Raw genomic sequence first — 15,700 nt, 5'->3', positions numbered from 1 at the left:
CCACAGAGAGCCCAAGACCTACAGCTTCTGTGCCCAGCCATGTCCTGGGTCAGTTTCACCAGCATTCAACACCCAGTGGTAAATAAAAGAGACACTGGAGCTACCATCCTACCAGCAAATTTTACTTCTTCCTTAACATATGACTCATTTGAGTATCTGCACAGCCAATGAGGCCATTTAAAAATGGTGGAAGCTGGTCCACCTGGTACACGCAAAAAGGAGGTGCATTGTTTTTAGAGAACTGAAACACAATAATACCAACTAATCATCAGTCTGGGATTTTGTTCTTTCATTTAAAAAAAAAAAAAGCTGGCCAGGTGCGGTGGCTCACACCTGTAATCCCAGCACTTTGGAAGGCTGAGGTGGGCAGATCACAAGGTCAAAAGTTCAAGACCAGCGTGGCCAACATGGTGAAACCCCGTCTCTACTAAAAATACAAAAATTAGCCAGGTGTGGTGGCGGGCACCTGTAATCCCAGCTACTCAGGAGGCTGAGGAGGGAGAATCGCTTGAACCTGGGAGGCAGAGGTTGCAGTGAGCCGAAATGGCACCACTGCACTCCAGCCTGGCGACAGGGCGAGACTCCGTCTCAAAAAAAAAAAAAAAAAAAAAAAAAAACAATTACACTTTTGGAGGCTGAGATGGGCGGATCATGAGGTCAGGAGATCGAGACCATCCCTGGCTAACACGGTGAAACCCCGTCTCTACTAAAAATACAAAAAATTAGTCGGGTGTGGTGGCAGGCGCCTGTAGTCCAGCTACTCGGGAGGCTGAAGCAGGAGAATGGTGTGAACATGGGAGGCGGAGCTTGCGGTGAGCTGAGATCACTCTACCACACTCCAGCCTGGGCGACAGAGTGAAACTCTGTCTCAAAAAATAAAATAAAATAAAATATATGTATATATAATAATTGACTTTACTTTTTAGAGCAGTTTTAGCTTGCCAGCAAAATTGTGGGAAGAGTACAACGCATTCCCACACAATTTGCTTTTTATTTTCTTGCATCACTGATACAGCTCTTTCCCACTGGGAGCCTCCCTCCCAATGCACTACTCTCCCCACACCACTGATTATTATAATATTATCATATTTATTATTACTATGATTATTAAATAATTATTTATCTATTACTATGGGAATTAAGGCCATTATTACTGTAATTATTACTATTACCACAGATTACCATTTATTGGCCATGTACTATGTGCCAAGGCCTCTACATACATTATCTCATTTAATCAATGGGAGGCTAGCATGAGCCAGAAATCTTTCCAAACCTCAGAAAATGGAAAAGATAAGGTTGGCCTGCAGCCACAGCATTTCCACGTGTTGGCCCCAGAGACTCAGCATCCTTTCCTTGGCTGCAAGTTGTAGCAGACAAATGAATCCTGGCAAGAGAAGCAGGACCCCAGGCTCTTCTTCCCCCTCCCATCTTCCTGTATCCCACAGCAATTACATCACCATGCAGGGCTGGCTACACTGGCAGCTGTGAGTCAGCAAGCATCTGCTTGGTAGCTGGGATGTCAAGTGTAGATGGTACCCCCTGAAAAGTCACTTTTATCGTGCGTCATTCATCCTTATAATTATCCAACAGCAAGCCAGAGAAAAGGAGGATCTTACACATCCACTTGGCTCATCCTAACCAAGGACTGTGATTAAATCGATGTGACTCTTCCCCACACCTATCATGAAAGTGAACGGAAACTCTTCTGGAGACTGTAGGACGTTCAGAGGCAGGTAGGGTCTCAAACAAGGTCCAGGCAGGATGGATTACTGGAAAGTGTGCTGGACTGGGAATCAGGACCCTGAGCTCTAAATGGTGTAATTGGGACTTTTAAGGACCCCAACAAGTTACCTGCCTTAGTGTCCTCATTTGTCAAATGAGCCATGATTTCCACGGGCACCTGAATTATAAAGTGTTACTTAAATGTAAGTAGAATTAGCCTTTACTATTGTAGCAGATGTCTAATAAGTATTTCTTGTTTGCAAAAACAGGATACATCCGTAGCCTCTAAACCCTGACTACTAATCTCACCACCGGCATGCTGCACATCATGGGCCCTCTTCCTGACCGGCGAGAATGACGGACGGAGAACCTGGATGGTGATTGTCCAGTGTGGTGCAGAGCAGCTCTCTCCCACGTCCTCCCCTCCCCTCGCCACCCTCTTGCTTCCCAAATAGGTCAGCTGCGCTGAGGTCTACCCTCTCAACGTAAAATGTCTGTTTTCCTCTCTGTCTTCATGGTAGGCCAGGAAATGCCACGAGGGCAGAACCCATGTCTTATTTGTTCTTATATCCCAGAACCTAGTGCAGTGCCTTCTATTGCAAATAATAGGTGCCTTCTATTGATAGGTGCGTGCAGTAAACATCTGTGGTGCATGTAAAATTCATCTACCTAACAAGGCAGAAAATCATGAGAAAATGAAGAGTGAAAGCATGCTAGGGTGGGAAGACAGAAGTCCGTGCAGGTCATGGTGGGAGCACAGAGCAGGTCAGGGCAGCCTCTCAGAGGAGGAGACGCTCAGGCGACGCTTGGCCAATCTGTAATTCTAACTTGGGCTCTGGTGGCCCTCAGCGTTCTTGCTTCTTATAGGCATGCCTCTTTTGCTGCACTGCTAAGTTTCACTTTCAAAATCAGGTTAACTGCTGAGCGTTAGTACTGCGACAATCATCAGGGCTGTGACAAATGCATTTCTATTTCTCCTTCTCACAAACACAATGTAGGACTGAACTTTAGGGTGAATGAAATATGAGTGGAAATCACTCGTCTCTTTTGAAAATAAACGCTATGACCGAGCGCAGTGGCTCACACCTGTAATCCCATCACTTTGGGAGGCTGAGGGAGACGGATCAACTGCGGCCAGGAGTTCAAGACCAGCCTGTCCAACATGGTGAAACACTGTCTCTACTAAAAATACAAAAATTAGCCAGGTTTGGTGGTGCATGCCTGTGATCCCAGTTACTCGGGAGGCTGAGGCAGGAGAATCACTTGAACCCGGGGGGCAGAGGTTGCAGTGAGACGGAGCTACTGCACTCCAGCATAGGCAACAGAACGAGACCCTGCATAAGAAAGAGAAAGAAAGAAAGAGAGAGACAGACAGGAAGGAAGGAGAAGGAGAGGACAGGAAAGGACAGGAAAAAGGAAAGGAAAAACTTTTCAGAGTCAGTGAGTAATGCACCACACTCATTTTCATCTGCTGTGGTGATTTTGGAAGCATGAGACAAGACGGAGCCTCCATCGCCCAGGGCTCCTAAGTGACTACAGTGAACACAGGCATGCCCTCACTTGCCATGCTGGATATGTGGCATGAGTGAGAAATCAACTCACAAGTTATCAACAAAGTTAAGTAAGCTGAACTTTGGGCAATTTGTTAGTGCGGCATGACCTACTGCACAGATCCTGACTGATACACGTTGCAACGGATAAACCCAGCCTTTGGCTCTTGTAATAGAGAGAAAAAGTGGAACCCAGTGAGATATCAAAGAGGAAAGCAAGCTTCTACATGAAAAATAGGGAGTAGATATAGATATGACCTGTCAGGTCACCGGGAGACCTCACCAGGACAGGAAGACATATTGTCTGTTTAGCCAGGTGAGGAGAATTTGGAGAATCTGGCTTGAAAGAAGCAGAGAGCTCAGCCTCTTTGGAAACCCAACAGTAGAACTTGAATTTGGAGCAGACTGCGCCCAAGAGGCCCAGAAGTACTCCAAGTGTGGAGATTTATTTTTTATTTATTTTTATTTTTTTAAAGGTAGAGGCTCACTCTGTCTCCCAGGCTGGAGCACAATGGTATGATCTCAGCTCAATGCAACCTCCGCCCCACCGGGTTCAAGCAATTCTCCTGCCTCAGCCTCCTGAGTAGCTGGGACTACAGGCACCCACCACCACCACTGGCTAATTTCTGTATTTTCAGTAGAGACAGGGTTTCACCATGTTGGACAGGCTGGTCGCAAACCCCTGACCTTAGGTGATCCGCCCACCTCAGCTTCCCAAAGTGCTGGAATTACAGGCATGAGCCACTGTGCCTAGCCGATTTTTTTAACTCTTATTTTGAAATAATATAAGACTTGCGAAAATGTGGGGAAAATGGTACAAAGAGTTCTATGCCGTTCAAGATTGGCCAAATGTGAACAATTAACTACTTTGCTTTATCATTCATCCTTTCTCCCTCCATGTGTGTGCAAACACACACACTTCACACCCATGTGGGCCAACACACACATTTACTCTTTTCCTGAAACATTTGAGAGTAAGTTGCAGGCACAATGCTGCCTTATCTCTAGAGACTTAGTGTGATTTCCTAAAAACAAGGACATCATCTTGCATAATCACAGCATGATGATCAGCATCAGGAAATGAGCATGGACACACCATTATTATTATTATTAAAGAGTATTAATCTTCAGGCCTTGTCCCAAGTTTGCCGGTTGTTTCAGGAATGTCCTTTATCTGGTCTGGAGCCCAGTGTAGGATCATATGTTGCATTTAGTGGTTGTGTTCCGTTAGTCTCCATTTATCTGGAAAAGTTCTTGGTCAGAGAAGTCATTTTTGTCCCTCTGAATGAGAACGGCCCAGCAAGGGTCTGTTCTTTTGTCACAAGTCATTATGAGGATGGCTGGTGGAGAGAGTGGCAGCTGAGGCCCCGGAGAATGTTCCAGGGACAAGTATGAGGAAGGGCAGGGAGGAATGAGGAAGGGAGTACCCTGTAAACTTTATTTAAATACAATTTTTAATTGGAATATGGAATATGAAATGAATGACTTTCTGTAGACCCTTAACAATGTCTGTCTGTGTATTATAAGAGTGGACTTGGCTGAGTGCGGTGGCTCACACCTGTAATCCCACTACTTTGGGAGGCCAAGGTGGGAGGATCGCTTGAGCCTAGGAATTCAAGTCCAGCTGGGCAACATAGTGAGACCCCATCTCTACAAAAAATACAAAAATTATCTGGGCGTGGTAGTTGTGCCTGTAGTTCCAGCTACTCGGGAGGCTGAGGTGGGAGAATTGCTTGAGCCTGGGAGGTCAAGGCTGCAATGAGCCAAGATCGTGCCACCGCACTTCAGCCTGAGTGAAAGAGATACTGTTGCAAATAAGCAATGATAATGACCCAAAAGAATGGAGTTTTGTGCATAACTCTGGTTTGGCAAGCAGCTCATCCACAGGTGTGTGGGTACTTGGATGGGCCTGTTCAAACAGCCTCCACGGCACCTGCATTCTGAGCACAAGAGGCTCTCCTGCACTGTGGGGAAAGCATTGAAGGCTAGCTTCATCTCAGGGAAAGAGAGGACAAGAGTCGGAAGAGGATGAGGGTTAGGGGAGATGTGACTTGGGTGGGGCACATGCTGAGTCTGAGGTGGAGGACAGCATCTAACTGGAGATGTCTAAAAGGCAGATGGATAAAATGGGTCTGCCTGTGGTTCACGGAGAGTCCTAGGCTAGAGAAACATCATGAGTTGAAATTGCCTAACACATTCATTTAATTGAAAAAAAAATCACTCCCAAAGGAGTAAATATTCTAGGAGCAAACTCAGTGATACAGAAACACGACCAGGCTCTCAAAATCGAGCTCATATCTGGCTTTCTCTTTTTCCTTTCTCAAACAAAATCACCATATTCACTGCTCTGACAGGGGAACCTGGACAGCAGATGTCCTCCATGTGTGTTTCATTCAGAAATTCCCAGGCTAACAGTAACAGAAGCTGCTGCTGAAGTGGCGCCCTGCCGGTTTCACGCAGGGATCCGCGGCTGCCGGTGACAGTCCCTGTCGAGTGCGGTGAGGCCCTCTGGCTGGGACCCAGAGCCCAGCAGGCTGCCCCATCTCCACCAGATCCTCCCCACGCAGGGCTTCCTGCCCTATGAATGCCCCAGGACAGCAGGGCTCCGAGCTCTCTGTTCAAGATCGACTTTCCCAATTAAGCTAGAGTCCTTGTTCCTTTGTCAGATCATTAAGCATTTTGGTTAAATTTTATATTTTTAATTTCTATTTACTTGTATTTTAATTGACAAAATTGTATATATGTATGACTTACAAGCTGTGTTCTGATACATGTATACATTGTGGAGTGGCTAAAACAAGCTGTTTAACATTTGTATTACCTTACATGCTTGTTGTTTTGTGGTGAGAACACTTAAAATCTACTCCCTTAGCACTCTTTTTTTTTTTTTTCTTTTTTTGAGACACCATCTTGCTGTCCCCAGGCTGGAGTGCAGTGGCATGATCTCAGCTCAATGCAACCTCCGCCCCACTGGGTTCAAGCAATTCTCCTGCCTCATCCTCCTGAGTAGTGGGATTACAGGTGCCCACCACCATGCCCGACTAATTTTTGTATTTTTAGTAGAGATGGGGTTTCACTATGTTGGCCAGGCTGGTCCTGAACTCCTGACCTCAAGTGATCTGCCCACCTTGGCTACCCAAAGTGCTGGGACTACAGGCATGAGCCACCGTGCCCAGCCTGCAGTTTTCAAATATACTATATATTATTATTAACTTAGTCACCATGATACACCATAGATCTCTTGAGCGAATTGCTCCTGTCTAACCTTTTTGTTAAAATAATTGTTAACGTATTGATATGGTTTGGCTCTGTGTCCCCACCCAAATGTCATCCTGAATTGTAATTCCCATAATCCCCACGTGTCAAGGGAGGGACCTTGTGGGAGGTGATTGGATGATGGGGCAGTCTCTCCCATGCTGTTCTCGTGATAGCAAGTGAGTTCTCATGAGATGTGATGGTTTCATAAGTGTTTGACAGTTCCCTCTTCACAAGCTCACGCTCTCTCCTGCTGCCTGTGAAGAAGGTGCCTGCTTCCCCCTCTGCCATGGTTGTAAGTTTCCTGAGGCGTCCTCAGCCATGTGGACCTGTGAGTCAATTAAACCTCTTTCCTTTATAAATTACCCAGTCTCCAGTATGTCTTTATAGCAATGTGAGAATGGACTAATACACGTATCATAGATAATAAAAACTTACTATTTCAAGTGTCTACTGTGATGTACAGTATCTATAAGCTTTGTAAACACAAGTGAGATTAAGATAAAATATATTATTAAATATGAGAACTCTTTGTAGCATATTTCCAACTTTTGTAAAATCACCCCTCTTTAACAACTACAGAATTATACTCTGTGTTTTCCATGTCCAGAATTACACTATGTGTTCTATTAAACAAAAATTTTGAAGTAAAATTTTAATATTCCATAACCATCAGCTTTTGAAGCAAAATATTACATCATAAAGAAAATGCCAGTTAACTATGGCAGAGAAAGGAGTTTTTCCTATAGAAAATAAACAAGGAACTTCTGATTCTGGTAAAGGAGGATGACTAGGAAATTTGAATCAACTGTCCCACTAAGGGCAGCTAGAAATGGCAGACAAAATATTTTGCAAATATGCTTGAAAGTATTAGAACGCTAACGCAGGCCCAGCGCAGTAGCTCATGCCTATAATCCCAGAAGTCTGGGTAGCCGGGGCAGATGGATCACTTGAGGCCAGCAGTTCGAGACCAGACTGGCCAACATTGTGAAACCCCATCTCTACTAAAAATACAAAAAATCAGCTGGGCGTGTGGTACATGCCTATAATCCCAGATACTCAGGAGGCTGAGGCGGGGCATCACTTGAACCTGGGAGGTGGAGGTTGCAGTGAGCTGAGATCACACAATTGCACTCCAACTTGGGCAACAGAGTGAGATATGTCTCAAAAAAAAGAAAGAAAGCTAATGCAATGATGCAATAGTTAATAACTGCTAAGCCACTACATAGGGGAAGACAGTGCCCAAGCAGATGAGCCCTACAATGAGGATGTTTTACTCCTGGGGCTTCTGTCAACTCTGGAAGGGACAGCTGATGGTTAAGCAGCTCTTTTTCCAACATCACAGGGCTAGAGTGACAAGGATTGAGGTTAAGGCTCTGCAAGAGCAAAAGGCCCTCACACAGCCTCTGGCTCTGCGCTAGGATTCCACAGGGCAGCCTTGAGGGGTTTGCAACTCAGCTTGGAATCATGACAATCTCAGATATCAAGTATCTCCAGACAACTGGCAGAAGACAAGGAAACTCCCTTTTGGAATTTGAGAGACCTTCCTCATCCTCAAATTATTTTTTCAAATATGTATCCAGGGCTCCACCCAAAATAATCAAGCCTAAGAAGATGGGACAACTGCAAAGACAGATGACAAATAAAAAGATGGCAAAAGATCTGCCGTGCAAACACTAACCCAGAGGAAACTGGAGTCTCTCTACTAAGATAAAAGCAGACTTCAAGGCGAAAAGCAGAGCTAGAGCTAGAAGAGAGGCATATTTCGAATAACAAAAAGATTTGGAAAAACATAGCAGCTCTAAAGTTTTATGTAGCTATTAACATAGGATCAAAATCTATGGAGCAAAATTTCACAGGTGGAAATGGAGAAATGGACAAATCTTCATCGTATAGAGATTTGAACATACCTCTCTAACTGATAGTGTAAACAGACAAAAATCTCGGGAAAAATATAGACAAACATTATGATCAACAAATTTCAACTTATGGATACATTTTGATGCATTCAAAATAACGTAGAATATATACTTTTTTAAAGCACACCTATAGTGTATAAATGTATATTTATAAATATATTGTATATTTATAAATATATTATATAAATGTATATTTATAAATACACTTTTAAAAGCATATGTAGAATATTTAATTACTAAGACTTCATGTAAAAAAAATTGGTTTTCCAGCTTCTTTTGATCAATTTTCATCTTCTCTGGAAACTCTAAGCTCAGCAGGGACTCGCGCCCCTCCCTCCTGTCCCTGCAAGCTCACTCCATCCACTCCGCAGACACTTCAATATTAAACACGGAGCTAAAGGCAGCTAGGCTTCTCCAATCTCTCGTGCACTCAGAATGGAAGCAAGCTTTGTAAACCCAATTCAAGATTCAACAGAAATCTTTATTTCTACTACAATCTTCATCCTTCTCTTTCGCTTCCTCTTTTCTCCAACAACAAAAATAAATAACAGAATTTACTGGCCACAAAGTGTTGGCTTGAGGGGCCAAGTTAGTTACTTTATCTTCTCTTAACAGTCAAAACTTCAGTCGGGGCTGGGCACCGTAATTAATCCCAGCAATTTGGGAAGCCAAAGTGGGAGGATCACTTAAAGCCAGAAGTTTGAGACCAGCGTAGGCAACAAAACAAGACGCACATCTCTAAAAATAAAATAATAAAAAATAAATTAGTTGAGCATGGTGATGCATGCCTGTAGTCCCAGCTACTCTGGAGGCTGTGGCAGGAGGATCATTTGAACACAGGTGTTGGAGGCTAGAGTAAGCTATGACTGTGCTACTGCCCTCCAGCCTGAGCAAGAGAACAAGACTCTGTCTCTGAAAAAACAGCAACTTCAGTGTGTTTCACTAAAAAGGCTCTTTCCCAAGGCTCCTGTGATAAATACATAAATACTTAAACACCTGTAGCTACGTGAGTGTGAATAATGCAGTTGAGAGATGGTATGCGTGGCCTTGCACCGTGCCAGCTTAGCTGAACCTATTGATGTTTCCCGGAATGCCCCACCATGTTTGGTTCTGGGTTACAGCTGGCCACAGAAGAAACGGAAAGAGACTTGCAAGGCAGAAGGATGGAGCCACCATCTGGGTCTGGAGTTCAGAGGCCTGCTTCTGCTTAAAAACAACCCAGCTGATCTTCTGGTCAACCTCATAGGTGCTCTCAGCACATTTAACTCCTGCCTGGATCTTCTCCTTCAGCTTCTTCACATCCCGGGGCAGGCACATGTGCAGATCCATGGCCAACGGTGCCAGCTTCTTCCACAACTTACCTGCACCATCAGGATGGTGACACCTGTGCAGGTTCCAGTTCATCCCCCCAGAATCCACTTGGCTTTTGTGGGTCACATCCCCATTTTCTCCCTGACTGCCAGCCCTGCTGACCTATAGCGGCCTCAGGCACCCCCAAGACACGCAGCAGCAATAGCCTTCCAGTGTCTTCTTCACAGCTCCAGCAGCTAACGTAGTTCAGTCCCCATCATGAGCCCATCGTTTCCCAGCACTCTGCAGCTCCGACTCCCTGACACACAAGAGCTTCCGTTACGGTCCGCTCAATTCTATGTAGGGGCAAAAATCCCCGATCACCTTAGGTCCAGGGGGAGGTAGTTAGGGTTCAGTTGGGGTGCCATCAACATCCCACACTCAGCTGGGCACCAGCAGGCAGACTCGTTCACCACTCAGTGCACAGCGTCACGCCCCTGCTCCACGCCAGATCCAGGGCTAGCTGCTGGGAATAGAAATAGGCCCTAACCTTGAGGATTGCAGAATTACAGCTGTCCTTCTGAGTAGGAATGACAACAGACCCCACACAAATGCTGAGCTCAAAGGAAAGGAGACCTTTCAACTGGGGATGAGTGAAGAGGCGGGCTAACGACTACTTCCCACTAGAGGTGGCCTGATGCGGGGGGAGGAGAAGGTGCTACATCTTCCCTTCTTGCTGCCAAGAACGTGGCTTCCTGCCTGTGCTTGCCAAAGGTGGTACTGTGAATGGAGCGGGGGTATGGAAGGGGGACCAGACCAGCCTTTGCTACATTGCATTTCACATAACATGCCTTTCCCTAAGATGCTCTGGAAAGCGCCTAAACCCTCAGTGAAACAAAATCAAGTGAAATTTTCCAAACAGCATCTGGTAGCCCAACTCCCTCAACACCCTCCAAACAAGGAATGCGTGTATTTGGTCAGTGGGGCTGCTTCTCAGAAAATGGCTTTGGGGCCCAGCAAGGTGGCTCATGCCTGTAATCCCAACACGTTAGGAGGTCAAGGCGGAAGGATCACTTGAAGCCAGAAGTCCAAAACCACCCTGGGCAGCAAAGTGAGACCTGTCTCTAAAAAGAAAAACAAAAAGGAAAAAAAAGTAGCCAGGCGTGGTGGTAGGCGCCTGTAGTCCCAGCTACTCAGCGGCTGAGGCAGAAGGATCACTTGAGCCTAGGAGTTGGAGGCTGGAGTGAGCTATGATCACGCCACTGCACTCCAGCCTGGGTAGCAGCGAGACCCCATCTTTAAAAAATACATATTTGTTTTGGGCCAGTTAATTGTATGTGCCCAGGGGCCATTAGATATGGTCATGTTATGTGGGAAGATAAGAGTTTTCTGGCCCTGTCACCATCCTGTTCACTATCTTGTTCCTTCCCTTCCTCCTCTAGTTGAGAGAGTTCTTTTAGTTCTTTAGCACATAAAAATTGTTTTATCACCGACAGTCCAATTTATCAAGAGGAAGATCTCTTTTGTCTGTGCCTATCTTATCTTCAGAATCTGCGGAGCCTGCTGCTGGGAGGACGGCAGGGTTTGCTCCCAATTTTCCAGTGACCAGTGTCCTGCTGGGGAAAAGGCTGGGACTCTGCAGGGAAAGGCAGAGGGCAGAAAAGGTGAGTGACCAGAGCGGCAGGGCTCAGGGAGCTCTCAGACCAAAAGGCCCCGCCACAGAGAAAGTAACAAATGCTTTGCCCCACCTGTAGGCTTCCTGCAGCGGCACAACCAGCTGTGAGAAATCTCATTCTCTTTCTGGTGTTGGATTATGTTCACAGCCCTTCCAGACAAGGAAGCAGTACTAAAGGCTCACAGTAATTCAACAAAACACCAGCAAGGCTTCCATTTAAGAACAGGTTGGTTTCAGAAACTTACTTGTACACTTGGTTATTGGTAGCTGAAAGTATTTTCCCACTAAGCCAGGATGGCTACGGGTCCAGCACATCCTATTTTCCTTTCTTCCTGGGCTCGCAAGTCATGCTGTGTCTCCCAGCCTTCCTGGCAGTCAGGTGGGCCCGTGTAACTGAGTTCTGAGTGAGGGAATTCAGGCTGAAGCAATGCATGCCATGACCAGGCCTGACCTCCAAAACCTCCCATGCAATCCCCCTCCATCTTTCTTTTCCCATTTCTTAGCTGAGAGAGAGTGAGGGAGAACGGGTGTGGGGAGACGCTCAAGGTGATGGGGATCTGGATTTTGAATGACTGTGGGGAGCGGAGCCCAAGCACCACACTCCCACCAACTTATATTGAATTGACATGGATGTGACTACAAAATCAACTTCATTTTGCTAAGCCACTGAGTTTGTGGTACTGGTTTATTATTTTAACTTTAGTAAATTTTACTGCATACAGCCAAAGAGAGAGAGAAATGATGTTAGCATGGGAGGTTCTTAAAGAATTCCATTTTAACCAGTGCAGAGATGAACTATCACACCAAGTATAAATCCTCGCTATAAGTTTTGGTGCAGTACATGTACTTTTTTTTTTTTTTTGAAACAGAGTCTTGCTCTGTTGCCCAGGCTGGAGTGCAATGGCGTGATCTTGGCTCACTGCAACCTCTGCCTCCCAGGTTCAAGCAATTCTCCTGCCTCAGCCTCCCAAGTAGCTGGGATTACAAGCACATACCACCATGCCCGGCTAATCTTTGTATTTTTAGTAGAGACTGGGTTTCACCATGTTGGCCAGGCTGGTCTCCAACTCCTGACCTCAAGTGATCTGCTGACCTCGTCCTCTCAAAGTGCTGGGATTACAGGTGTGAGCCACCATGCCCAGCCTCAATGTACAATTTTTGTAAAAGCTACTTATGTGTTATCTGCTCCTTTCTGCCACCCTACCTCACAGTGACTCTCTCTTCAAGGTCCCGTTTCTCAGACCCAAACTACAGTACTACTTCTTATGCATAAACTTTCCAAGACTGCGAGCACCAAAACCTCCTCGTTCCTCTCTTCCCCAATCAAAAACTGCAGGTACGCCAGACAGGAGGCTGTTAGCCCTGGAGAGAACTCTATTTATTTTTCAGTTTATTTCCTTTATCCAGATCTGAGCCCAGATATGGTATGATTAGAGAGGACAGGCTGATGACCCCGGAATTTCAGTGCCTTAACAGCACAGGTGTATTTTACAACCCTTCACAGTCCATTATGAGGTCATGGTAGGGGTGGGGAGGACTCTCCTCCACAGAGTTATTCAGAGATCTAGGCTTGCTCCAGCAAGTGAGTACACCAACTTGAAGGGCCCTGAAGTCCTTCACTAGATTATTTGCACCCAGTCTGCAGGGGAGGGAAGAGAGCATGGAGCAGTGTTCAGGAAGTCTTATGGGACATGGTGGACTTAACCTCTGGACACAGCTCATTGGCCAATTAGTCACAAGACTCCTGCTAAGTGCAAGGGAGGCTGGGAAATATGTTCTTCCCATGTGTTCAGATGGAAGGTGGAATGGGATTTGGTGAACGCAGAGCATGCTCTCTACCGCTCACAGAGTCTTAAAATCTCTTTCTCTTTTACCACATTGGTTTCTAACATTTGTATGATGCCAGTGTATGCTTTCACGCAGATCAGGGTAAACTGCAGCTGATGGGCCACATCCAGCAGACTGCCTGTTTTTGCTAATAAAGTTCTATGGGAAGACAGCTATGCCTTGTGATATTGTGCTATTGTCTGCCTGCTTTCAAACCTGCAACAGCAGCGTCAAGCTGTTGAGACAAAGCCGGTATGGTCCACCAAGGCTAAATCACTTATTATCTAGCCATTTACAGAAAATGTTTGCTGACACCTTCTACAAACAGTCCCCAACTTATGATGGTTTGACTGAACAATTATCTGACTTACGATGGTGTGAAAGCAGTAACCATTCAGTAGAAACCATACTTTGAGTATCCATACAACCATTCTGGTTTTCATTTTCAGGTCAGTGTTCAATAAGTTGCATGAAATATTCAATTCTTCATTATAAAACAGGTTTTGTGTTAGATGATGTTGCCCAACTGTAGGCTAATGTGTTCTGAGTGCATTTAGCAGGCCAGGCTAAGCTATGCTGTTTGGCAGTTTAGGTAAATTAGATGCATTTTTGACTTTTGATATTTTCCATTTATGATGGGTTTATCAGGGCATGATCCCGTCATAAGTCTAGGAGCATCTGTATAGACTGATAATTCTAATTAAATGCATCCAAGTAGCACACTGCTGTAGCCGTAATTCCTAATGCATTCATTCATCAAGCGTGCGTGTATGCAGCACCCATAAACTCTTTGCCAGGCTTATTCGAGGTAGAAGTATGCAACTATGAAAAAAAATTGTCTTTATGCTCAAACTTCTAGTCTTTATAAGAATGATGGTAAGAGGTGTGCAGAGTGTGGAGAAGCAACCTTTTAAAAATGTATTTAATTAGTGCAAAAAGCAAGAGAATCCCACCTCAGCAAATTTCCCCACTCTTCAGAAGTTTTAAAGGGCAATTCCCAGAAATAATTTAGATTGTGGACCTGCCCCGACTGGAAGCATGTATAGTCAACCCACCGCATAATGATATTTCAGCCAACAACAGACTGCGTATATGATAATGGTATGATAGGATGTAAGACTATAATGCAGCATTTTTACTGTATCTTTTCTATGTTAAAATACAGTTAGATACACAAATACCACTGTGTTACAACTGCCTACAGTGTTCAGTACAGCAACATGCAGTACAGGTTTGTACCTTAGGAGCAAAAGGTAACCCAGGTACCTAGACCTGGTAGCCCAGGTGCGTAGTAGGCTAGACCATATGGGTTTGTGTAAGTGCACTCCATGATGTTCACACAATAATGAAATCGCCTAACTTCACATTTCTCAGAGGGTATCCCTGTTGTTAAGCGATGCGTGACTGTACGTAGTAACATTAAATAAAATGCCACCCAATGGAAAATCTTAGAATTGTTCTGATTCCCATTAACAGAATTAACAGAAGTAACAGAATTTTCCCAGTTTCTTTTTTCTTCTTTATAACTTCCTTAAGCAAGCCATGTTATCATGTGCTAGTTCCCCTGAGGTACAATATTGCATTGTTTATTTTTACCAAGTATACGCCATGTCAATCAACCAGTGGCCAGACGTTTCCAGAGAGGCGGAAATCTAAGACAAGCGTGGAAGGACAGTCCCTACATCCTCCCTGGGGCGCTGCCGACTTTTAAGAGAAACCAGTGGCCTCCCCAGTCTTTGAAAAAGGCCTCATCAAGGCAAATCCAAACAAATTTTCCCCCAATTCTCTGTCAAACAGGTTTCATACTCAAACCCCAATGCAAAGGGAAGGGAATGTTAGATTCATTAGTTTAACGCCAGCTAGGCAGGTACAGCTGAGGCTGAGCTGAAGAATAAATGTTAGGAAACAAAGTTCTTTGATGGCAACACACCGGAGCATAATCTCCCTCTTGAGAACCCCTCTTAGGCCCAGGCCTCCTTCAGACCCCTACCACCTCCCTGCTCACACAAGAACTTTAGAAACAAAGAGAACATGAGGCATTGGCAGTAGTTCATGGTACCAGACAGACTGGAAGCTGGAGCTGGGCCGAAGGACATTTGGAATTCTGGGATCCCGTGGGCTTCTGCATCCTTAGAGCATTTGTCCCAGGGCTGCAGGATTCTGGAGCTTTGGCATTCTGGTTCTCGGCTGGTGGGACTAAATAAATTGCCCTTTTCTGTCTCCACCCTGAATTCTTCATGGTCATGGTCTTGACTCTTGATTTACAAAACGGGATACACCAAAGCAAGAAGAGGGGGTTCTGCCTGTGTCTATACCCTTCTGCTCCCTGGGGCTTGTGGTCAGCCCCAGTAAAACATCCAGTGATCAGCCTTACCGATGCACAGGAGGCTCTTAATAAAGGGCAGAGACCATAATCCTCATCTTCATCCATCTCCCTCCCACCTTCCTAAGTGCCTGGG

The 15,700-nt window shown here is 45.2% G+C and overlaps 1 protein-coding gene across 1 annotated transcript in view; it reads right to left on the bottom strand.

Annotated features, from left to right (window-relative positions):
- LOC105498712 (G protein subunit alpha 14) overlaps positions 1-15,700 on the bottom strand; it is a 221,685-nt gene that overhangs the window by 11,396 nt on the left and 194,589 nt on the right. The gene's annotated exons all lie outside the window — the stretch shown is intronic.

The sequence above is a fragment of the Macaca nemestrina genome, chromosome 14 (genome assembly GCF_043159975.1).
Source record: "Macaca nemestrina isolate mMacNem1 chromosome 14, mMacNem.hap1, whole genome shotgun sequence".
NCBI lineage: Eukaryota > Metazoa > Chordata > Mammalia > Primates > Cercopithecidae > Macaca > Macaca nemestrina.
The sequence above is the reverse complement of the archived record's forward strand: the minus strand, read 5'-3'. Positions and strand labels throughout refer to the sequence as shown.